This window comes from Monodelphis domestica, chromosome 8 (genome assembly GCF_027887165.1).
Source record: "Monodelphis domestica isolate mMonDom1 chromosome 8, mMonDom1.pri, whole genome shotgun sequence".
NCBI lineage: Eukaryota > Metazoa > Chordata > Mammalia > Didelphimorphia > Didelphidae > Monodelphis > Monodelphis domestica.
The window spans coordinates 189,422,385-189,446,995 of record NC_077234.1 but is presented as its reverse complement, the minus strand read 5'-3'; the positions used below and the strand labels follow the sequence as shown (position 1 = coordinate 189,446,995).

Here is a 24,611-nt window from a genome sequence, read left to right as displayed (position 1 = left end):
CAGAAGTCAAGTTATTGTCATGGCACCATTTTGTCCCTTCATGGTGCCATATTGTCTCTGTTCACCTTGACAAAAGAGACTTAAAAGGTGGTTGACATAAAGTTCTAGGATATAGACTTTGCAATCTTGTTACTGTGGGACAGAAACATCAACCAAGCCAAGGACAGAAATTTAGCAATAAAATACATGAAAGGTTGTATCATCTCGTGGAAAGATCCCTGGGTCTGGAGTGAGGAGATGTGTGTTTAAGTTCCACATGACTTTCATTAGCTAACTATATTACTAATCTATAAAGTTTGCTCATCTGTAAAACAGTTTCAACCTCAGAGTTATTATGAAGAAGTAGTTTTGTAAACCTTAAGGTGCTATACATAAAAGTGAGTAGTTACAGTAACAGATTAGTACACTTCCCCCCCCCCCCCCCCCGCATCATCATTACTCATTTCCAGGATTCCAGGCAAATTGTTGTCTGTTTCCTTGTCTCTGAAATGACAAACATACTCAATTCCTTCTTAGTTGACCCTAGCATTGGAGTAGGTTTTAGAAGAATTGGTTTCTCATTCTTCTTCTGCATAGCTCAGTGACCATGAGCAAGTTACTATAAAGCTTCTGTAAAATGAAAGAGCTGAATTGTGTGATTTGCTACTTTCTAGCTGCTAAAATTCTTTATCACAGATGTAAGGATTAATGTATGAATCCAAAATTTGAATTACTTTGAGATAGTTAATTCATACACATCTAGTAGTGTATTTATCAGGAACATTGGTGTTAATGGAAAGATTTGAATGGAGTTCGATGCTGACTAAACTGGTATCTAGGATTCAATTTGTGTTTTCCTATTTTGCCTATGAAAAATTACAAATTTGGAGAAGATTTTACTTCATTCTTTTTTTTTTACATTATTGCACATGTAAAAGCTGTCATATGCCTTGCCCTTTCAGGGACAGAAGTAGGAAATTTGGCTCAGAATTTTAAAATAAATATTTAAAGCAGGTTTTATGTACAATTTGGGGGGAAATAAATTATTAAAACTTTAAAAAGCTGTCTAAAATGTTCCAAATGAATTCTAGTGCACTACAGTAATAAGTAGCAATTTATAATTTCCCTAGCAAATTTGATTGTACAGATATAAAATATTTTAAAAGTTTTTATTATAATAGAAGTTTAGATGCAGAAGTTTACTAGTAATAAATGTATTTTTGATATATAATTCAGACCCTTGTTATTTATTATCTTTGGCTACCTCAAAGAATGGTGTATAGTAGAACACGGATTCCCAGAGTGTATAAGAGGGATGATTTTCTTATCCTTATCCTTTTCCTTAAGAAGGAGTATAGTGTGGTCCAGTAAATCTGAATTTGTGTGGAATAAATAGTTTTGATTCTTTGGTTATTACTTGAAAATCTTCTCTCCTCACTCTCCTTTTTTAGGCTAAGAAATTTGTTGCATTTTGTATATCAGGAGTCCTTCTGGATTCTTTTACAACCTCCAAAGAATGTATCTCAAGGGAGATTCTGCCTAATTTGCATGAAAGATTATTGGCTGTAGCACAAATTGGAAGGACAGTTTTTAAGTGAGTCCATGATATAGAAAGGACTGTTAGCATTTCCTCATCAGTTACACTTCTGTCCAGTGCTGATCTTCAACTAAACCCACAGAATCAGGAGTTGAAGAAGGATTTCTATCCTCTCCTATCCCACTTCCCCTGTCAGGCCACTTTGTCATATAAGCCCAAATGCAAAAACTGTAAAATCACAAAGATTTAATGAGATGTATATGCATTCGAGGGGAGAAAGGAGGGAACTTTAAATGAATCAAGGGAGCCTGTTGTTCTTGTCTGAAAAGGAAAAAGAGTTCAAATAATTGAAAAAACCTTTGTAATAGGCACTATGCCAAGGAATGGGACTTTAGTTCCAAATGGAGTTTGCAAATATCTTTATTTAGTCAGAATTTGCAGACTTTTGTGTGTCAGTGTACCTTGCGGGAGGATATGTAATATTGTGAGAGACAGAGACTAACTGCCCTAATATTTCCTTGGTGACTCAGGTAAAACAAAGACATTGATTTCATGCCTAGGTTGTGTGAAGACTTGACTAATTTCTTGCATAATGGTTTTGGGGCCTTTGATGCTGCTCACAATGTTTCAGTAACTTTAATCAGTCTAATGTGTTTTGGTGCCTTTGCTGAACAAGGTATTGTATTTTAAATTGGCTAAAGTTGTAGAGAGCTCAGAACTTTCCAGGTAATTCTCTATTTTCCATCAGTTCCTGTGCTGGTTAGCCCCTAGTGGCCCACTCCTCTTTTTCAGCTTTCTTTTCCATATTATGATTCCTAAATTATGTCATAAGCTCCTGTCAGGGAAAGAGGGTCTTTTTCTTATTTGTATCCCCAGTGTTTGTTTAGTACAATGCCTAGCACATAGTAGGAGCTTAACAAATATTTATTAAATTGAATGAATCCTCTGAAATGACCATCAGTCATATTGATAAGAATTCCTCAAGCTTTGATAGTTTTTCGCCTTTTCAATACTGACATTGTATACATTATCTCTTGGTTTTGCTTTCTTTTCTCTGTATCATCTCTTACAGATCTTCATAATCAATGCCATAACTTGTGTAGCCATTCTCCAATTGATGAATACTCCCTCAGTTTTCAATTCTTTGCTACCACAAAGAAAAGGTGCTATGAATATTTTGGTATGTTTGAGTTCTTTTCTTCTAGTAGTTACCACATTGTTCAGTTATTTTGGTCATGTCCAACTCTTTGTGACCCCATTTGGGGTTTTCTTGGCCACGTTACTGGAATGCTTTGCCATTTCCTTCTCCAGCTCATTTTATAGATGAGGAATTGAGGCAAACAGAGTTAAGTGCCTCTTCATGACCCTATTTGAGATTTTCTTGGCAGAGATATTAGAATGGTTTCCTTCTCCAGCTCATTTTGCAGGGTTATGTGACTTGTCCAGGGTCACACTGCTAGTTAAGTGTGTAAGACAAGGTTTACATCACTCTTCCCAACTTCAGACTTGGCATTCTATCCATAGTGCCATCTAGCTGCCCTTAGTAGTTACTATATTGCTTACCGAAAGTACTTTCAAGTCCTAGACCTCTTAATTGATCCTTTGACATGGTATCAAAGTTTTATAGTTGCCTAATGTGAATCATTCAACACATGAAATATTTTCCCCTGTCCCTGTAATAACTATTTGCTATACCAAAATACAAACCAATACCCGGTTATTTCATGTAGAATAAGGAACAAAGAAAAGTAAGATTCCTAACCTTGATTCACTCCATGACTAACAGGAAAAAACAGTCTGGTATTTTCAGGGAGATTCCTTTTGGATCAGTGAAAGACAACTAAAAATCACCAGAGGCAGAGATTAACTCTCGAAGATAAATAAGATGAAAAAATTAGCATGAGATAATTCTCACTGTTACAGATGTTCCTTGCTCTTTACAACTAGCTTTGCCAGGGCTAGATAGCTCTCTCTCCTCTGCTTGAGTCTTGCTGTGTTTCGCAGCCCCAACCTTTGCTCATCGTAAAGTAAATGCTTGTGGGATGAAGAATTATTTTACTCTGCTTTGAGTTCAGTGTTTTTCTAAAGATGGCTTTCACTTTTTCATCTCCATTTTTGCTTCATGGTTACTGACCAAAATGAGTCACCGTTGGAGAGAGTCCTTGTAGTTTACAGTTGGCAAGATGAACATCATAGAAGTTTTGTGGAGTTACAAATCCAGACTGAAAGAAATACAGAAAATCGGCGATATTCACAGAATAGTAAAACTGTAAAGCCTAGAAGAGATACTAGTGATTGTGTCCATCCCCCTCATTAGAAATAATTTTCTGTGTGTTCCCAAGAAGGAAGTAGATTCACTTTTGTAGACTTTTATTATCACGAACTGACAAGAACCAGGCAATTCCAGATTTTCTCTGCATTGGCTACTTTCCACAATGAGGACTATAATCTTTATGCTTAGTCAGTACTCTGTAAGTCCCTTTCTCCCAAAGGATTTTGGCTAAAACTAGTACTAGCACAACCCATCTCAGGGTGTGCACCAGGGAGGATACATGTACTTCTTCTGTCTCTGGGACCAATTCTGGACTAACTTCTTTTTAGGGACTGAAGTCAGTTTGGGGTCCTCTGGGAGTAGGATTCAATCTGTGGCCCTATGCTACTGGGGGTTGGCTATTAAGAGAGAGTTAGTGGCAGTGATCCAGTGCCACTGTGCAATATCTAATGCTATGATTTTTGTGGTTATGTATAAAGACATTTAGCACCCAAAAGGCACAGTGGATAGAACACTCAAAACTCATCTTCCTGAGTTCAAATCATTCAACACAGATGCTTACTAGCTGTGTGACCCTGGGCAAGTCATTTAACCCTGTTTTCCTTAGTTTCTTCATCTGTAAAATAAGCTGGAGGTGGCTCAGTGGTTTGAGATCCAAGCCTAGAGATGGGAGGTCTTGGATTCAAATATAGCCTCAGATACTTCCCAGCTCTGTGACCCTGAGCAGGTCCTTTAACCCCTATTGCCTACCCCTTACCTCTTTTCTGCCTTAGAATCAATGCACAGTATTCATTCTAAGATGGAAGGTAAAGGTTTAAAAAAATAAAATGAGCTGAAAAAGGAAACAGCAAACCATTCCAATATCTTTGCCCCAAAACACTAAACCAGGTCACATGTGGCTGAACCAACTGAACAGCAAGAAAATACAGATACCCCTTCCACATCACAACTTTCCCCATCATGGTTTCGATATATCACAGGTCAGCATAAAAAAATTAAATGGAACTTTTTTTTGCAAGTTTTGCAGAAGCTGCAGATGACAGAAAAAGTTTAGAAACCATAAAGCCTATGATCAAATACTTAACCCAATTTTTATAATAAGCTACTGTAAACACTCCATAAAAGAAAAAAGAAAAAAATCAGACTTCTTTGGTATGAAGAGAGTGTCAAAAATTTTTTTCTGGATTTTCCAGATTGTGGAGGCAACACTTTCCTAACTCTCCCAGTGTGGAAAGGATGCCTGGTAAAGGCTTTTATCTCAGGGGCTAAAGGGCCTCTAGTTTTTGTGTTGAAAGCATTTTAACATCCACTATGTCATTTAACCTTCATAGTAACCTTCATAGCTCTAAGGAGATTAATTATAAGGCAGAGATTATCACATATTTATAGATGAAGAGACTGAGGAAGTAGGCAAGTACCTTAAGGTTGAATTCAAATAAATAAACATTTATTAATCATCGGCCACATTCCACATGCTGCACTAGGTGGAGGGGATAAAAAGCAAAAAGAAAAAAAGTCCCTGCCCTCAAGGAGCTTACATTTAAGTTGGAAGAAACAAAAAGTCACTGTATACAAAAGTTAGTTTGTATAATATAGATACAAAATACTTTCAGGAAAAAAGGATGAGCATTGGCAACTGAGTGGGGCGGGGGATCAGAAATTTTTGTGTAGGAAGTTGTACATGATCTGCACCTTGAAAGGAGCTGGGAATTCAGAAGACATGAGGAGGGAGAAAGTTTCAAGCATGGAGCACAGTTTATGCAAAGATATAAAGCTGGAGATAGAATTTTCTGTACATGTGATAGCAAGAAAACCTACTGGCCTGGAATATGAAGTACATTGTGAGAATTTAACTCCAATTTTCACCCCTTTTTTTGTTACCCTAAGATCAGTCTTGGGATTTTTAAAGGAAAGTTTCATATTGAATTTCAAAACCCATTCTCTAGTAAATTGGGTTTTGGTTCAGCCCTCACCCCCTGATTTTATTAAGAACAAAGCCTGAGGCTTATCTGTATGAGAGGGACTCAGGTGCCCTCTGGGAGGAAGCCAGAAGCCTCACAGCTCTCTGACACCTAGAGAACACTTGCCTCTTGTCCCAGGTGTCTCCTGATGTCCAGAAGACTGGCCTCTGACCCAAACTGCGATCAATTCTGTCCAATCAGAGAAATTCAGAAAAGTGGCATCATGGAGGTTATAAATTTCAGGTCTGGGGAAAGGAAAGCTGTATTTGGCATGGAAAGGATGGTGAGATGAGCTAGCTAGGGGAACACAAGCTCAGGCAAGTACTGACTAGGTAAGGAGGCTTGGGAAGGGAAACAGCTGACCAATGTGGCTCACACCTTTTCTTTCTATGACCTACTCTTTTAATTTATTTAATAAGTAATTACAAATTTAAGATAAATCTCCAAATAATCTTAATCTTAACACTTAACACTTATGACTAATTTGAAGTCACTTTGGAAAAAGAGGTTGGAGCCAATTTGTGAAAGGCTTTAAATGCCAAAGAAGTTTGTATTTTATCCTAGAAGCAGTTGACCTTTCTTAAGCCAGAGGAGTGATTTGCTGGAATATCAGTTTGGCCATGGAGGAACTGGAGAAAGATAAGTCTGGAGTTGCATCACCAAAATGTACCAATTTGTTCTGAAACCAAGGAAACTTTTGGTTCATTTGTAAGTCTACATTCTTCCAACTTTTAAGGAATTGTGTATAGAGGTGATGCTGTGATGGAACCTTGTAATCAATCAGTTAAGCAATCAACATTTATTAAGTGCCTGTTATGTGCCAGATACTTCTGAGTTTTATGTTACTGTCCTAGATATGGCAGAAAATGTAGACCTCTTCACCCAATTGTAGTTGATTTTCTGCCAATTCGTAGAAGCATTTGAAGGAATGAATATCCTCTGCTTGCTTTATCTTTAAAGAAGAGTATTTTACAGCCTCTTTACTGAAGATCTGTGCCTCCACTTGGGGCCTTTGGGCAAGATTGCCAGCACTTCTTTCAGCTTTCTGTTTACCCTTATGTGGAAGATGACTAATTATTATACCCAAAGAAACTTTCTTGGGGAAAAAAAAGTCTCCTTTTGTCTTTAAGAAATAGAAATGATCCAATACTATCTATAGCCAGGGATGATAAAGTGCTAGCTGACTTTGTGCCATGACATAATGGCTTCCCATTAGGACTGGAGTCCATTGGTTATTTATCAACATTGATTATTCCTCCCAAGTGTTTTGTCTATAGAGCTCAGCTTCTGACTGTCTCTAAATAACAAGGGCCACCTGGAGAGCATATTAACTCTGTTTCTAAGGCACTTTACAGGTGGGAAGCCTATCCATCTCTGAAGCTTTATGACCTAGCTCCCTCTTCCAGTTTTCTTACATCTATTCCTTGACATGTACTCTTTGATCTGGTGAGACTGACCTCCCAACTGTTCAAGAAACAAGATACTCCATCTCTTAGTTTTGGGCATTTTCTTTGGTCATTTTCCTTTTTTTAGGAACACTCTACCTCTTCCACTCCAACTACAGGTCTCCCTGGCTTCCTTTAAGTCCCAACTAAAATCCCCCCTTCCACAGGAAGCCTTCCCTAACTCCTCTTATTTTCAGTGCCTTCCTTTTTCATTATTTTCTATTCATCCTACATCTGTGTATATATTTGTTTGCATGTCTCTTCCATTAGATTATAAGCTTCTTGAAGGCAGGAACTTTTTGTCTCATTTTGTATCCCCAACACTTAAAACAGTGTCTGGTGCATATATATAGTAGGTGCTTAATAAATGCTGATTGAGTGATTATCCCAGGTCAACAAAACATTAAACAATTAATGTATTTAGTACAGGATAATAACCTTTTTGCTAGACTCATTTAGCAGACTGCTAGCCTGCCAAATCTAATAGAAGGTAGAAAGAGTATTAACCTTGTAGTCATAGGACCCAAGTTTAAATCCAGGGTCCATCACTTATTACGTCTGTGACAAGGGGGGAAAGTCACTGTCTCCCTTGGCCTTAATTTCCTTTCTGTATAAGATAACAGAGCTAGAAGATGACTCCTAAAGACGTTTTCATTTCTAGATTTGTGATCTTAAGTGAGGGGATATGTAAGAGATGGAAATGGATACATAGGGCATTGTGTGCTGAATTCTTACATTATTTTTCTTTTTTTTTAATGTGTAAATGATCCCAGATTCCCTCTCACTCTTTGCCCAACTTTGTGAAAATTCATTCATCCAAAATAATCTCCAGGGGTGACTTTTTAAAAAAACTCTTTACATGACTTGAATTTTGTGATGTGGAATAGTTTTTACTTTATTTTAGAGAGAGGGTAGAGAGTCACTGGAGATTCTCTTGAACAGTGTGGTCGATGATCAATAATTCCTGAGGAAATAATATGATCTATATGATATATTAGCAAAATAGGCATAATAAATGGGTCAATGGATTCCCCAGTCAGTCCAAAGACCCTGAAAACAGAGTGGAACAGTTTTTTATGCATTAAAAAGAATTAATCAAATAAGACCAATTAATTAAAAGAAAACAATGAACCAGGATACACAATTAGGTAATCTGATTTCTAATTGGAATAAATATTAGAGACTTTCTGAGTTGGGAGTGGGAGAAAGAACAAGTACAATTCTCTGAAATCAGAAAAAGAGGCGTCCCAAATCTCCTCAAATGTTTGTATTCAATCAAAGGTGTGAGTGTGTCGCAAGTTTTCAGATAAGACACATTGGTTGCTTGAGATATGTAACTGTGAGGAAAACTCCTTATGTCAGTTTCTGGATCTGACTGAGTTTCTGGAGAACATAATCGAGGTCCTTAGTTAAAAGTCTCTAAGCAGCAGGTCAAGGTAGTCCAGCTTCCCAGCCATACAGGGCTAGGTTTAAATAATACAGAGACGTTTTCTTACAATTCCTATAATTGAATAGTTTTCTTACAAGATTGAAATTGAATTAGATTCATAATTGAATAGAAAGGGAGCTGAGTTAGATCCAGAACTGAGTCATAAGATGAAGTTACAACAAGATCAGTTCCCACAGCAGGGAAATGATGTGGTCAAATCCTGTGTTCCAGCAAGATTATTTCTTATACTTGTATAGAGAATGATTTAAGAGAGAAGAGATTGGAAGCTGGGGGACTAATTTGGAGACTCTTGCTGTAGACGTGATAAGTGATAAAGAACTCCATCTAGAATAAAGTCCACATAAGAGGAGAAAGATATGAACTATGTTATGAAAGTAAGATGGGTAAGACTTGGAAGATGACTGGGCATGGGGCACTGAGGGAAAGTCAGGAGTCAAAACTGACTCGAGGTTGTAAACTCAGGTATCTCAAAGGATAGTGAATCCCTTACCAGAAATAAGGAAGTTTGGAAGAAGAGGCAATTTGGGGATGGAATGAAGGGAGGGAAGATAATAGTTGAGCTTCAGATATCCAGGTAGAGATGTATAAAAAGCCCTTGGTGGTTGCAGAGTAGAGTTTAGGGGAAAGATTAGAACTGGATCTATAGATTTGGAAGACATCTATGGAGAGATGATCTTTGAACCCAAAAGAACTGCTAAAATCATTAAGACAAGGATATAGAGAAAAGAAATGCTGTTGGATCGCACAATTAAGAGGCCATCAATAAAATTAGAGGAAGCCATTATCGTCAAATGGCAGGTACAGAATCCATATCACAGGAATTTGAGAAGTGAGTAAGAGGTGAAATAGAGGCAAGGAGTTTGGTTGTGAACAAATGGAAAGATATAAGGTAATATTTCATGCTCCATGCGTGGAATGTGTTTCCTTCTCATCTCCAAATCACACACACTCAAAAAAAATCCTTATTTTTCTTCAATGCTCAGCTTAAACACTGCCTTCTACATGAAGCCTTTGTTGATACCTTTTCTCTACCCCTAGCTGTTAGTACCTTTTTGCCCAAAATTACTTTGTATTTATTTTGTCTATTCTTCCATGAATATCTTGATGCAATGGATAGAGAAAAGCTGCCTTTGGGGCTAGGAAGACCCAGATTGAAGTACTACCGATGTCACCTACTGACTTTGTGACTGAGTAAATCATAACCTCTCTATTCTCGAGGTGGCTCTCTAAGGCTATAAGAAGAAGAGGAGTTTCCGTCATGTACTGGAAGGGGGAATTTCCCCATCTGGAGTTCTACATACCAATGAGCTCATAGATCTGGTCTCCCATTCTTATATTTTTAACATATTTTTATGTATTCTTATTTCCTCAATTAGAATGTAGGCTTCTCGAGGATAGGGACTATTTAATTTTTGTTTTTGTATCTCCAGCACAGAGCATCTTATCTGGCATGTAATAGGTGCTTAATAAATGCTTGCTGATTGATCTTATAGAAATGGCAAAATCAAAGAAAATGATGAAAGAATTGTTACTTATCTGAAAAGGCAAAGTTATCTGTGAGGAATAAAGGCCTAATAAATGTTTTATTAGGAAAATGTTTCCATTGCACTTATGAACCTACTTTGGGGAGAGATGTACTCATCAGTGTCCTTGGTTTATTAGTTGCATGAAAAATATGGGGTTTGTACCACTCAAGGAAAAGCAGTCAGTCATTCTGGGAACTCTTATTTGCTTTTTTCAGAAATTGATCAAATAGACAGAGGTCTAAGAGGTTCTCTTTCCTGATCATGCCTTTAGAAAAGATGCACTTTTGCAAATATTAATAATATGGAAATAGTTCAATCCTTGATCAATGACATGTAAAATCCAGTGAAATTGCTCATTGGCTACAGGAGGGGGAGGGAAGGAGGAGAGCATGAATCATGTAACTATGGAAAAATATTCAAAATTAATTAAATAAATAAATGAACATACCAAAAAAAGAAAAGATGCATTTTTGTTGTTGTTCAATCATTTCAGTTGTGTCCAACTCTTTATGACCCATTTGGGGTTTTCTTTTCAAAGATACAAGAATGGTTTGTCGTTTCCTTCTCCATCTTATTTTACAGTTGAGGAAACTTAGACAAAAAGTGTTTTTAAGTGACTTAGCCAGGAACACAGACTGGAGTTGAACACAGGTCTTCCTGACTCTAAGCCTAGTACTCTATCCATTTCACCACCAACTGTAATACCTTTAACTCCTAACTTGTTCTGGAAAGAATGAGGAAAGGGCACACTTTTTTTGTGTCTAGAGACAAAAGACTTTGTAATTCAGTTTACAAGAAGGAAAAAATATCTGTAGTCTAACTCTTAACTCTTTCAGGGTAGATCAAATTTTTTAAATTATTTTTTGAAAATATTAAAAATTGTTTGCTTAGTTTTGATTCTGCTGAGGTGGATAAAGAATTGTTTTATATTTAGCCTCTCTGTTGAAAGCACTAGATGTCTACTTTGAGGATTTAGCAAATGTGTCTAGATATAGAGATTCTTAACATTTTTTTGTCATATTCCCTTTTGGAATATGGTTCTGGTGAAGCCTCTGGGCCCCTTTAATAGAACGGTGTTTTTAAATTTATAAATTAAAGTACATAGAATTACAAAGAAAAACAACTATATTGAAATACAATTATTGAGATTGATTTTCCAAAGTCTGTGTCTCTTGGATTAAAAATGTCTGGTCTAGAATAAAAGATTATTCTATGTGAAACATTTTTTATTTTTTTGTATTTAGTTCAGGATTTGCTTTGTCCCATTTAGAGCACTATGAAAATAGTCACAATGTGGCTTGACACCCTCGCATATTATTTTCAGCCTACAGTATGTAACACTCAGTTACAAAACATGGGAATGGACATTTTGTGGATTGCTATTTGGAATTAGCCTGAAATACTGAGGTGTTGGGATGACATCTAAAATGTCTTTTCAGTGATTCATTTGAAATGTGTTTTGGGGTTTTTAAAAGACTTTGGTGATTTTTTTTTCATCCAAGTTAATTTCTAATCATTTATATGTGATTTCATCATTGCTTTAACTTTCCATTGCTAGTGTTGAGCAGTATGTGCTAGTTTAGTACCCGTTTGGGTTTTAAAACTTCCCATTTTAGAATAGAAATGCAGAAGAAAAACATTTGATTTTTCACTTGTTTACACGGGTATTGGATATGGGGTTTTGGTTTTTAAAATATCACAAAAGTTTTATTAGTATGGAAATAAGTATTGAGTGATGATACATATATAACCCAGTGGAATTGCTTCTCAGCTTAGGAAGCGGGGGGAGAGAAGGGGAGAGAAAGTATGTGAATCATGTAACCATGGGAAAATGCTTAAATAAAAATAAAAAAAAGAAAACTGTCCACTTTATAATCTCTGAAAAGGCAATGTTAGCATTTTGATGTCCTCGTTCTTCCAACACATCTTTATTTTTAAATTTGTTTATTAATTTCTTTGTTACATTAAAATTCCCAGGAAACTCCCTTCTTCCCTGCCCTCTCAGCACTAGACAAGGTATCATGTGACAAAAAGATATATGTATATATCAAACTATGTCTTGCTTATTTCTGTTTATCAGTTCTTTCTCTGGAGGTGGATATACATAAGTCATTCTTCAAACAATATTTCTGTTGGGGTATATAATATAGTCTCTTGATTCTGCTCATTTTACTCTTCACAATTTCATGTTGATCTTTCCATGCTTTTAAAAAATTAAACTGCTCATCCTTTCTTATAGCACAGAAGTATTCCATGATCATCATATAATGATGCCAGAACTTCTAATGCATTGAACTTAAAGGAATTTAAACCTTAATGGCCTCTAGGCTTCAGAATGAATAGTTTCATATAGTTTTCTTTCAATAACAACTTATGTTTTTATAATTCTTTCAATTTTACAAAAATCTTCCCAACTCCATGAGTTAGAGGGGGAGTCCATTATCATGTCTGTTTTACAGATGGAAATTGAAAAGCTTTTATTTTACCCAAAATAAAAATCTGAGTGTAGGTATTAAATTCTTTTCCTTTTCCTATATCACTATCATTTTTCACACATCCTCTAACAGAGCCCACCCTTTTAACGAAGAATCACAGTAAAGTAAAACAGATACATTGAACAGTCTGACAGCATAGTCCTCATTCCTGTAAGCTCACCACTTCCCTGTGTTTCATCAACAGAGCTCTAGGCTTGAGCTTGGTCATGGCATTGATGTGAACTATGATAATGAAAACAAAAACGATATTTATATGGTGCTTTAAAGTTTGCCAGGCACTTTGCAAATAATGTCTCATTTTTATTATTGCAACAATCCTAGAAGATTTTCCCCCCATTTTTGTAGATGAGGAAATGAGGCAGACAGAGGTTAAGTAATTTGTTCAGGGTCACACAGCTATTAAATGTCTGAGGTAAGATTTGAACCAGGTCCAGACCTCAGAGATCTATGGCACCATGTAGGTAGTACCCTGATGTTTTTCAGTATTTTCCTTTCTTACTTTATGGTACTTGAGTTCACACACATCTTCCCATTTGTTGATTCTTAAGATACAGTAAAATTCTAAGATATTCATTTACCACAATTTTCAGGGTTTTTTCCCATTGTACCATGCTGTCTTCACAGAAGGCATAGGGGTGGATACTAGAAAATCTGTAGGTCTTTTGCTTTATCCAGTGGAAAAAACTACCAGCTTCCATGTCATCCACTTATGTCTCTCCTTTCACCGTATTCCAAAGTTGTTGACTGAAATTTAAAAGGCAAAATGTGTTGAATGGCTTGACAACAGAGCAATCAGGAGATCTAGTCCTTGAGATTCTTCCCTTCATTTGTTCTCTCTTTCCAAATGTCTTGGGTAGTTTTATTGTGTTAGGCAAGTCACTTAATTCCTCCAAGGCTGTCCTCATTGGTAAAATGAAGGGGTTTGATGGGATCGATAAATCACATTTAAATTTAAGTAAAATGAAAGACTGGATTAGATGACTTCTAAGGTTCCTTCTAACTAGGTCTGTGATTCTGTGAACACCAGAGCTATTGTAATGTGACTGGGATAATAATTAACTAGCTCTAGTCCCATCTGAATGATAGATAGCAGAGAAGAGAGTGAAAGAGAGGAGAGAGAAGGACTAGGTTTGACTTGCTTCTTGGATAGTTAAGAAAGAAAGTAGACCAGGAATGCAACAGCAACTGGAGCGACTATGACTCTGTGTGTGTGTGTGTGTGTATGTATGTGTGTTTGTGTGTGTGTGTGTGTGTGTGTGTGTGTGTGTGTGTGTTTTACTAAAGGCTTGGCAATTAATTAATTTTCAAGATTGCTCCAAAGGGCTTGATCTCTTTGGGGGTGTGATTTCTAATTTTGAATTCTAAAAGTCATCAATAGGCCCTCTCCCTCTTTTGATTAATAATTTGTAAGATCTTTATTTCAGCCTTTCCATTCACCCAGTGGTTCACAGGATGTTGGAAGGAACTCTGAAGAAAAATGAGCTCTTCTTCTCCAACTTTACCATTGGTTCTTTTTTTGCTTAGATCCTACTTTGTCTTACTTCAGAGTTACTTGGGTAATGTGGTACAAGGGAAGGAGGCAAAGGACGTGGATTAAAATGCCCCTTCTGATGCCCATAGACCTTTATATATAACTTGAAGCAAGTCCTCAGTTTTTCATTTATTTAAAAAGTTGGAGTGGCCAATGAGTGTGTGAGTCTTGTTCCTTTTTCAAGTGCCAGCTCCGTGGGATATAGTGCTTTATATATAACAGACAATAACCATTTAATGAATGAACATTTAATTGAAGGGTTAGACATTAGTCAAAAGATTAGTTCTTGATAAATAAATAGATCTAGTATAGTGAGGACACTCTTCCTATAACCATAATCATGTCTTTTTTTAAGACTTGCCTTCTAAGTATGTATTGCATGAAAATACTGGTATCATCCATATCAGACAATTTACCATCTTGGAGAGGCAGGGGTTAGGGGGAAGGAAGGGAGAGAATCTGAATCTCAAAATGTCAGAAGACAATTGTCAAAAATTATTTCTACATAATTTAAAAAAATCATAGTAAATAATTAAAAAAAAACCCTTTCCTTCCACTTTAGAATCAATACTATGTATTGGTTCTAAGGTAGAAGAGAAGTTAAGGGCTAGGCAATGGGGGTTAAGTGACTTGCGCAGGGTCACACAGCTAGGAACTATCTAAGACCAGATTTGAACCCAGACCTCCCATCATCAGTTCTGGTTCTCTATAATACACTGAGCTACCTAGCTGCCCTTTAACTGTCTTAGGCTAATGATTCATTGCTGCCTCCTTAAGCCCTTGTAAATGTATTTAACAATAACCCCATTTAAAAGAATGTTGTTCAGTTGTATCCAACCCTTCATGACTCCACTTGGGGTTTTCATGACAAGACACTGAACTGGTTTGCCACTTCCTTCTCCAGTTCATTTTACAGATGAGGAACTGAGGGGAAATAGGGATAAATGACTTGCCCAGGCTCACATAGCTAGAAAGTGTCTCAGGCTGCATTTGAAATTAGGAACATGAGTTCCTGACTTAAGGCCTGACACTGTATCCACTCTGCCACTTAGCTACTGACCTTTTTTTTTCATTCATTTATTTATTTATTTCTTGAGTCAATTTAGAACATTATTCCTTGGTTATCATATTATCCCTCTCCTTCCCCTCCCCCCCCACTCTTCCCATAGCGGACGCGCAATTCCACTGGGTATTACGTGTATCCTTGATCAGAATCCATTTCCATGCTGTTGGTGTTTGCATTAGGATGTTCATTAGAGTCTATATCCCCAGCCAGTTCCCCTCGACCCATGTATTCAAGCAGTTTCTACTCCCACAGTATTTCCTCTGGATGTGGATAGTGTTCTTTCTCATAGATCCCTCCAAGTTGTTCAGGATCACTGCATTGCCCCTCATGGAGAAGTCCATTACATTCGATTGTAACACAGCTACTGACCTATTTAAAGAATATTATTGTTCAATTTTTGTACACATGCAGAGAAGGAAATATTTGCTTTTAATTTAATATATTTGTTTGCTACACTATGCTAATACTATGTTACATATCATACTCTTACCAGACAAGATATAGCATGACTTTTTTCTATAAAGCTTGATAGCTAGATTTTGATGTCTTCCCATAAGACTCTTTTAAAGGAAAATTGTAATCAGTGTGTGGCCTTGTGTGTGTATGTATGTATGTGTTGGGGGATGGAATGGGAGAGTTTACAGAATGCCAAAACCATTGGTTGACCTAGTTCAAAGGAATAGAATCAGTCATTAGGCATTTGGCATTGTGTAAGCAAGAACAAATTTCACAAAGACAACTCAGTTGATTACAGTTTTCACTTCTCAAACAACTCTTACTTGTTTTACAGAGTAGCAGATTTTGTTACTTTCTATCCTGTAGGGTCAATTTGGTGTCCTATTACCCTTCTGCACTCTGAAAGATTAGGGAATGTATATTGATTAAAAAAAAACCCAACTTTTGGTATATGTTCTGTGGTGTTTAAGTGAATGTTCAAAGTAACATTTGGTTAAATGTCTAGCATTGTGTCTGATTAGATAACCTCAAGCATTCCTAAAACCTATATATCATTTACTTATGGAATATTTCCTTTTCTCAGGCACTTGGGGGAGATAACCATATTATAAGTCTGATATTTGAAAGCTGCATTCTCCTTAGATGGTTTATTGAAATGTTGAGGTTTTAACTACATATTATCAATGAAATTTCTTGGGAATTTGGGGGAAATAATTGATACATTTTAATAGTTCATTTGTTAGATTGTGTGACAGAAATGGAAGAAAAGACAAGAAATTTAAGAGAATGTTTGTTTCTGTATTCCCAGCACCTAGAGCAGTACTTTCCATGTAGTAGGTACTTAATACCTGCTTGATTGATTCATTTTCCTTCCACCCAAATTTTAAGGGAAGATTTTTTGTTTTTCAGTCTGGTTGCTCATTGATGATTAGGGATAGTAGCTGACATTCAGAGAATACTCTGGTTTGATCTAAAGAGGGCTTTCTAAAGACCCAGGGTTGATGGGATGGATGAAATTTTATATTAATAGATCCAATATCCTGAGACCAAAGAAGAAATTAGTATTTTATAGCCACGCTCTTTGTGGTGGCAAAAAAAATTTTTTTGGAAAATGAGGGGATGCCCTTCCATTGGGGAATGACTGAACAATTGTGGTATCTGTTGGTGATGGAATACTATTGTGCTCAAAGGAATTCCATGTGAACTGGAATAACCTCCAGGAATTGTTGCAGAGCAAAAGGAGCAGAACCAGGAAAACATTGTACTGATGCACTGTGACACTGTGACACAATCAAATGTAATAGACTTCTCTACTAGCAGTAATGCCATAATACAGAAAAATTCTGAGGAACTTAGGAGAAAGAACTCTATCCACATCCGGAGAAAGAATTGTGGGAGCAGAAACACAGAAGAAAAACATCTCCTTGGTTCACATGGTTCAGTGGGGATATGACTGGGGAAGTAGACTCTAAACGATCACTCTATTGCAAATATTAATAATATGGTAATAGGTCTTGATCAATGATATGTGTAAAACCCAGTTGAATTGCTCTTTGGCTATGGAGAAAGAGAGTAGAGGAGGGAAAGAACATGAATCATGTGACCTTGGAAAATATTCTAAATTAATTAATTAAGAGAATTTTTTTAAAGGATTGTGTGTGTGTGTGTGGGGGGAAGCTAATGAGCAGTGTACACCCTAGTAAAGAAATAAGGATATATTGCTAATTTAGGGTAATAATGAAGTAGGAGCCAGACAAGCTGCATATTGGCATCCAAAATGAGTACTTTTATCTTTGAAAACTGTAGATGTTTGTAGCCATGAATTGGAGAGAATCTCAGAAGCGATCTAGATCAAGTCATAGCTGAATAAGAAATCTTCACTGTACTATTTTGGAATAGCTAGGTAGCACAGTGGATAGAGTGATGAACTTGGAGTTGGGAAGACTTGAGTTTGAATCCCTCCTCTGGCATTTACTAGCTGTGTGGTCCTGGGAAAGGCACTTTTACCCTCTTTTCAACTCAGTTTCCTCATCTGTAAAATGGAAGTTAATAATAGCATTTACCTCACTAGGTTATTATGAGGACCAAATGAAATAACATGTAAAATGCTTTGTGAACCTTAAAGTGTTATATGAATGAGTTTTAATTATTATTTGTCATACATTGAGGTAGCCCGTTCCATTTCTGATTAATGTTGACCTTCTGAAACAGGTATTGAATGCTTATTTGGGAAAGCCAGCATCATTGAGTAGTTTTTAGGAATGGTTCTCTAGCCTGGGTTCCTAGGGTTATTCAGATTACACATCCTCAGGACTTAACTCTGTCTGCATCTGAGTCTACCCTGTAGCTGAAGTAGAGAGTAAAATGGTTATCCCTTCTACCTGTAACTTTCCCTGTTGCTGTTTTGATATCTTGTAGATTGACATAAGAAATTAAATGGGAATTTTGGGGGAGTGTGCAGATGCACAGATGACATGAAAAGACCAGCTGACAACATAGAAAAACTTTAGAAACCCAAAAATGTATACTTAGCCCAAAAATTTCAGTAAGGTACTAGAAACGCCCCTTGAAAGAAAAAGAAAATTGAGGCTTCTTTGGTACGAAAGGAGAGCCAAAACATTTTATATGAATTTTCCAGTGCAGGGGATGCTGCACCCGTAGCCCCTGAAATGTAGAAGGGATAATTGTACTTGCAAGTGAATAGGCATTTCCAGCCCTAATACAGGTCACAGTGGCTGTGAATTGTTACCTTGTACTTTGGGCTGCTCCTCTCTTCATTCTGCTCAGGATGAAGTAATGACTGGGCAGACCACCAAAGCAGCAAGCATCTTAGCATGGATCCAACAAGAACAAAAGTGTCATATGAAATGTAACTGAGGCATGATTTAGTCTTGAAAATGATGGGCGTCAGTGGGTACGTTGAGCCAATTTCCTTTTCTATTATGAAAATAACAAGAAAATGGATTAAACTTCAGCATGAAAGATTCAAGTTTGCACCAAAGAAAAACCACCTTGTTTTGGCAGGATAATTGAATATCAGAAGACTTACAGACAAACATGTGAAATCTTTAAATGCTTCTCAATGGAATAATTTTTTTTTTAAAAAGAGGAAAGATTCCTATCTGTTTGGAAGAAGCTTATGTGTGTGTGATTTGTTGTTGGCTACACAATGCCTCACACCTAGTGTGAGGTTGGTTCTCTTTCTTTGAACTAGATCAACTAATGGTTTTGGCATTCTGTAGACCTCTCCTTATATATACCCACACATTGCTTACAATTTCCCTTTAAAAGGGTCTGGTGTGGATAGGCATTACAATATAGGTATCAAGCTATATAGAAAAAAATCATACTTTATCTTGTCTGGTTAGAGTATGATATGAAATACAGTATTAGTATAGTGTGGCAAATAAACATATAAAAAATGGGCTTAACTGGATGACTTTTAAAACTCCCTTTAATTCTTGAGATTTTCTTGTTGTTCAGTAATTTTCAGTCATGTCTGACTCTTCATGATCCCATTTGGGGTTTTCTTGTCAAAGATACTGAAGTGGCTTGCCATTTCCTTCTCTAGCTCATTCAAGAGATAAGGAAACTGAGGCCACAGGGTTAAGTGACTTTCCCAGGGTCACAGAGCCAGGAAGTGTCTGAGGCTAGATTTAAACTCCAGAAGATGCATCTTTCTGATTTCAGGCCAGGTACCACTTCACCACCTATCTACCTATCCCCAAGATTTTATGAAAGCATAAATTAGAAGTCTTATTTTTTTAGTGGTGTTTGATAATCAACATTTATCATAAACATATATAGTACTTGCCTGTTTTGAGCAGTCTACTTCTTCCAGCTCTTTTTCTTGCTTTGTTCTCTTCTATCCATTTTTTCTTCTTTAGCCTTGAACAAAATAGGGGTCCAGTAAATGTTGAATTGAATTCCCAGAGTTATGAATCATGCATGATTTGTGAAGTTGCACTGAAATTTGGGGGAGGGGAGGAGACTGAAGTTATTGACATATTTTAATAATGCATTTTTTAAGTGGTGGGACAAAAATGGAAGGTGTAATCAATTGTTGTTTCTGCCATGTAAATACAAAAATGATACAGAAATATCCTCTTGGCCCTCGTGGAAGTTGGTTTATATTCAGTATTAAACGCCATGTATATTATAATACCACACGTCAGGTGACAGACATTTATTAAATGCCTACTGTATGTTAGGGATTGAGGTGTGTTCAATGGATTGTTATTATTCACTTGTTTCAATTGTATCCAATTCCTTGTTACCTCATTAGGGTTTTCTTAACAACGGACCTGGAATGGTTTGCCACTTCCTTCTCCAGATCATTTTATAGATGAGTAAACTGAGGCAAACAAGATTAAATGACTTGCCTAAGGTATGGGAGCTAGTAAGTGCCTGAAGCTAGATTCGAACTCAATAAAGTAAAATCTTCCTGATTCCATTACCAGCACTATCCACTTGGCTACCCAGCAGCCCCATGTACAAGGTATATAAAGTCAGAAATGAAACTAATGCTGCCCTTTTGTGACCTTATTTTTCAAGCTATAAAATTTTGTCTATACCAGGTTTAAACTCAGGCTTTCCCTCTTTTACAACTCTTCTGAGCAGTCACTAACTCACCCTTCTCCCCCAATAAAACAAAGCAAAACCTTCCTCATCAGAAAAAAAACAAAAAAAAACACACACACACACAGAAGACTCAAGGATTACACTTAGGGCTTGTCATTTAAAGTACTTCAGACTCTGGCTCCAGTTTTTAGGCTGATTACTCCTTCTGACGTGCTGTTCCCCAGCAATCTCCTACCTTGGTGCTTCTGCATAGGCTTTTTGCCCTTACCTGGAATGTTCATCCTCCTTCATTGCCAACTCTTTACATCTAACTGCCTTCAGGGGCTTAGCTCAGACTGTGCATAATTCCTCTCTTTCATGGAATCATGGATTTTTGAGCAGGGAGGGATGTTAGACCTCTTCTTACTTTACAATAAGAAAACTGAGGATAGGATAAGCAGCTGGCCCCAGGTAACACGCTTAAATGGTAGTGCCAGGATTCCAGCTCAGATCATGTCACTTCAATAGTTTCCATTGTCCTGTACTATCTTCCCATTCATTTAGACCCTCTATCACTGTGTATTTATTTTGCATTTATTTTTATTTATGCAATTATGAATATATTGTATCAATCTAGTAAAATATAAGCTTCTTGGGACTGTTTCACTTTTGTATTTTTGTTTGCAGTGCTTGGCACATAATTTATTGTTATTCAGTCATTTCAGTTGTATCCAACTCTTCATGATGCTGTTTGGGGTTTTCTTTTTTTTTTTTTAATTTTTTAAAAACATTTTTCCATGGTTACATGATTCATTTTCTCTCCTTCCTGTCTCCCTTCCCCCTTCCTGGAGCCAACAAGCAATTCCACTGGGTTATACATGTGTTATCACTTGATATTTGGGTTTTCTTGACAAAGATAATGGAATGGTTTGTCATTTCCTTCTCCAGCTCATTTTATAGATGAGGAACTAAGGCCAACAGGGTTAAGTGACTTGTCCAGCTATTAAGTGTCTGAGACAAAATTTATACTTAGGAAGACTTCAGGCTCTGCATCCTATCCAATATACCACTTAGTTGGCCTTGAAACATAGTAGGTGCTCAATAAATACTTGTTAATTGACTCTCAAGAGTTTATAATTGGTAACTTTGACATATTTCTTTTTTTAAAAACCCATACCTTCTGCTTTAGTATCAATTTCAGGAGTTAAGCAACTTGCCCAGGGGCACATAGCTAGGAAGTATCTGAGGTCAGATTTGAACCTAGGATCTCCTATCTCTAAGTCTGGCACTGTTACCTTGCTGCCCCAATTTTTCCGTATTTAAAAAAGTTAGGGAAAACTGAGAAGAGGTAAGAAAAAAAGAACATGGAGATTAGTGATGGCATCATAATGTCAAGGAGAAAGCAGAAGAGGACTCTACGAGTGAGGAACATCAGAGGAAGCAATCCATCTTGATAGCAGAGAAGGAAAAAGCCAATGAAAAATGGATGTTGAAACAAATATTTAGTGGTCTTGGACAGTGAGTAGGCAAGAGCCAACTAGACAAGTGAACTATACAGTTCACTTAAAAAGTTTAACCTCTGGGTGCCCAGAAACCTTGTCCATTTAGAACAAGGATCCATCATTCATTAGATAATAGCTTTTGAGCTGTTAAAGATGTTAGAAATCATTTAGTCCAGCTCATTTTACAGATAAAGAACAGAGTCTGAGGCTGGATTTGAGCCAGTGAGCATGAGTCTTCCTGATTTCAAGCCCATTATCCATTGCCACCTAGCTGCCCCATACCCTACAGTAAGGAAGCAGTGGGAACCATATCAAAATTCTGGCTTCCAGATTCCTTTTCTACACTTTGAATAGGCATTGATTTAAAAAAACAACTATTTATCCTTGTTTATGTATACATGTTTAAAAAAGAAATATATATGCATATATACATATATATGTTTGAAGTTGAGGAAGATTGTAATTGTTAACCATGAGGCAGGATCTGAGCTTATTAAAAAATTCCTGGATTTGTATGACTAACAGTAATCAGAGAAGTGGGCATAATAATCAACACTTTCAACACTGACTCTTTCACAAACATATGGATTCGTTCTTTTCCCTAAAGATTTAGGGTTGCTTAACCTCAAAGATATTGCAAAAAATGTTAGTGCTTCCTTCAAACCAATAAAAAAAAAACGGGGGAAAACTGTTGGAAACACATTGGGCAATAATGATATCCTTAGGCATGTTTTCTGTGTGGCTGAGAATTTTCCATAAATTCAGAGGCTTAGCTGCTGTTTGAGAGTGTTGACAAACTTGTCTCAGAGCCTGTCCCCTCAATAAAAAGAAATCAACCTTTAAAAAGGGGGAAATATTCAGTTGGGAAGTTTTAATTTCCTTCTTTTACCCAAACTTAGTAAAAATAAATATGTGATAGGCTCAAACTGTACTACTCCAAAATAATTTTCATCATCCAGTTTTGACCTATTTCCAAGCTACTTGAAAAGCAACTTGGAGAAGGATGTATAGAATTCTAGCTTTTAAAATCTATGGTTTTTACATCCAGCATTTACTTAATGTTTAGCATCTATTGTGTATGCCCTTTGTGTATGATTACTTTCATTCATTGTATTTAAATTTCAAATACATTGTAATTCAAGTGAAGCCTGTACTTGATCACTGATATTAAATAAAAAAAACTTTGACCTAATAGAGTCATGTGAAGAGTCACTTTCATTTTTAGCTTTCATTCTCTTCAAAGTATATGATTTTCTTTTCTAGATTTTTTTTGAGAAGTTAATATGCCCATCTAAGTCTAAATTATTGCCTTAAGGTATAGCTTAGGTGGCTTTTTGCCTTTACCTCTTCTCCCATCTATTTCCTTTCTCTCTGTTGATGGCTTTCTTTTGCTTTTGCTTTTGTAGGTAGATAAAAAATAATTTGAATGAGTCAGAAGCTAAGAGATAAGTAAATAGGTAAATTTTGTACTCTCTAGATTATGTTCTAAAAAGGAGAAGGAAAAAGACCTTTTCTGAAACTCACAAGATTAGTTGAAATTCAATTTTCCATTTCTGTAATTGCAAAACATTTTAGTTGAGGAAAAATTGTTGAGTTAGGGTATATTTTTTTTTATTATTTTTCCTCTTTAATTTGGTGATTTGGTACTATTTGGAATGATAAAGTCTAAGAATGTTAGCTCTGGAAGGAACCTTAAAGATCCTCTAATCCAGAAATTGGGTCCCTAAGGGGCTCCCATAGTGCATAGAATATATGGCCTGGAGTCAAAAGAATTCATCTTCTTGAGTTCAAATCTATCCTCAGAAACTTAGTAGTTGTGTGACCTAAGTATGTCACTTTATTCTGCCTCAATTTCCTCATCTGTCAAATGAGCTGGAAAAGGAAATGGCAAACCATTTCAGTATCTTTGCCAAGAAAACCCCAAAGAGGTCCTGAAGAGTTGGACACAACTGAGCAAACCAAAAGTTTTTATTAACTTTTTTTATGTTAGATTCCTTTGACATATGAAGTCTATGCACTCTTTCTCAGAAGTTTCTAAACGTAGAAAATGAAATATGTAACATTACAAAAGAAATCAATTATGATGAGATAGGCTTTGGATTTTTTTTAACAAGCTCATAGATCCTAGTTGAAGAGCTATTGATACATCTAGTTCAATGCTTTTTTTTTTAATAAACAGAATATAAAACCAAAACCTAGGCAGTAACATGTCCAATGTAACACAACTTAGTAACTTTGAAAATGTTTTTAGTAGGCAAGTTTTTGTTTGTGTGTTTATATATATATATATATATATATTTATACATATATATGTTAAAATATCCATACCAGGAGTGCATAGATCTAGAAGGAAAACAAGTTGAATTCCATTATTTTACAGATGTGAAATCCAAGTCTCAGGGAGATCAGTACTTTGCCCAACATCAAGCCCTCTGATTTGAGCATCATTGTCCATTCCATTGTACCATGGCATCCAGGCTGGGAAATCTCCACCCTAATAACCAAGTTCTCTGGAACCAAGAACAATATCATCCCTCAAAGCTAACATTTTTGGGAGCAGCTGATGGCTCAGTGGATTGAGAACCAGGCCTAGTGACGGGAGGTCCTGGGTTGAAATCTGACCTCAGACATTTCCCAGCTGTGTGACCCTGGGCAAGTCATTTAACCCTCCATTTCCTAGCCCTTACTGCTCTTCCACCTTGGAACCAATACTCAGTATTGACTAAGGTGGAAGGTAAGGGTTTTTTTTTAAAAAAAAAATCATTTTTAAGCTTAACATTTGGGGGTGCTTGGATGGTTGGAAAAGGCACAGATTCATAAAGATATACTGA

General features: G+C 36.6%; 1 protein-coding gene across 3 annotated transcripts in view; it reads left to right on the top strand.

Annotated features, from left to right (window-relative positions):
- The window catches only part of LIMS1 (LIM zinc finger domain containing 1), a 193,493-nt gene that overhangs the window by 38,929 nt on the left and 129,953 nt on the right, over positions 1–24,611 (top strand). The window lies entirely within an intron of this gene.